Source organism: Colobus angolensis, unplaced genomic scaffold (assembly GCF_000951035.1).
Source record: "Colobus angolensis palliatus isolate OR3802 unplaced genomic scaffold, Cang.pa_1.0 Scaffold33, whole genome shotgun sequence".
Lineage (NCBI taxonomy): Eukaryota > Metazoa > Chordata > Mammalia > Primates > Cercopithecidae > Colobus > Colobus angolensis.
The window spans coordinates 10081357-10082914 of NW_012116599.1; the positions used below are offsets into that span (position 1 = coordinate 10081357).

A 1558-nucleotide genomic window follows, 5' to 3' on the forward strand; every position below is an offset into this window, starting at 1 on the left:
TTGTCCAAGATCCTTTCATGAGCACTGCCACATCCCGCCCGTGGAAGCTAACAAGTGAGTAAGACAAGTCCCCTTCCCTGAGCCCTTTTTTCTTGTGGTACAGCTCCTCCTGCCACTCATGAGTACTCTGCAGTTTCTGTACCTAGTTATGTGTTTTTTGATGTATAAGGAACAGGCTCCTTAGTATCAGGATCCACAAGTATTACCCAGAGCTGTTGAACAGTGCTGGCAGCAGCAGATTAATGGGAAGCAAAAACTCTTCAAGAGGTTATTGAGTGCAATAGTAAGACATGTCAACCTCTGCCTCCTCTACTTGGCTCCGAGACCCATGCTCTCTGATGGGGTGATGCCATCATACACTGCCTGCTGGTTTAAAGCATATGCCACCTGCTGTGGGACCATCACACAGCTGGTAAAGCCAGTGCTGCAGCAGTCTATCAAGCCAACTGACTCTGAGTCACAGGTCACATGTTGAGACCTGTGAATTCTGCAAGTGTGAGTCCCTGGCTCACTTCCTTTGCTAAAAAACGTGCCTTTGGACAGAGGTGATGGTATGCAGGATACCATGGAGTGCTCTGTGAGTAGTGTGTGGACAGAATTGTTAAGGCTGAGAGGATGATCTCTACCAGGAATGTGTCTGACTCTGTGAGGGCAGAGCATTGCCCTTCCATAATGGAGAAGGCTAATGTGACCCACCTGCTCCCAGAGTGTCATCTTAGGGGATCAGCATAAACCTCTGCTTTTGACCAGTTGGGCAATCTGCAGAGGCAGAAGAAAAATCAGCGTTTTGGTTGAGCCCATGTATAGCCCCCATCTCTGCACCAGAGATGCAAAGTGCTCTCAGAGGAGCACTTTGTAACAGGCTCCTTGAGCAAGCACTACATGGCCAAGGAGATGCTGGCATCACTAGGATGGGTCATTGTGCTTGCCTAATTATCAACAGCCTCCTAGCACAGACAGCCTAGTAGAGAAGGTTGGAGAATAAATCTAGGAGCAAATGGAAGATGTCTGACACCGTGTCCAGAGATTTCCTTTTCAAGAAGTTTCTGCAGCACAGATTCTAGGTATAAAATATGGCAGGGCCGAGGGAGAGGATGCCTATAGCCTGTGTTCTGTGCTTACTCAGCAAAGTTGAGAAACAAGAGCTTGTTTTCTGATTTTTCTATGATCTGATTGACTCACAGAAGCCCAACACTTTGTGCTTAAGGTACTCATTTCCAATAACCATGGCAAACAGTGCTCATTATCAAGTTCCCAGTGGCTCAGATGGGAACCCTAAGTTTTGAGGTGAATGAGACTCCATCACTCACAGGGCATTTCACCCAATAGATGATCACCCCTGCTATTGCTATTGGTGGAAGGGCATGCCTTTGGCTATTGAGTCCTAATGGGGCTCTAGTGCAGAGGCCTCCAAAGAGAAGTTAGATACAAGGTGGAAACCACCAGGCATTCTTGAGCACAGGACTTGAACAACTGTAAGAATGGTGGCTGATTCACAGAACCTGCCATTGTTCACTTTATGCCCCATCTCTCAGGAACCCGTGGAGTTGCATCTTCT

At 47.5% G+C, this 1558-nt stretch overlaps 1 protein-coding gene across 1 annotated transcript in view; it reads left to right on the forward strand.

The window, feature by feature from the left end:
- The window catches only part of SP100 (SP100 nuclear antigen), a 133333-nt gene that overhangs the window by 128697 nt on the left and 3078 nt on the right, over positions 1-1558 (forward strand). The window lies entirely within an intron of this gene.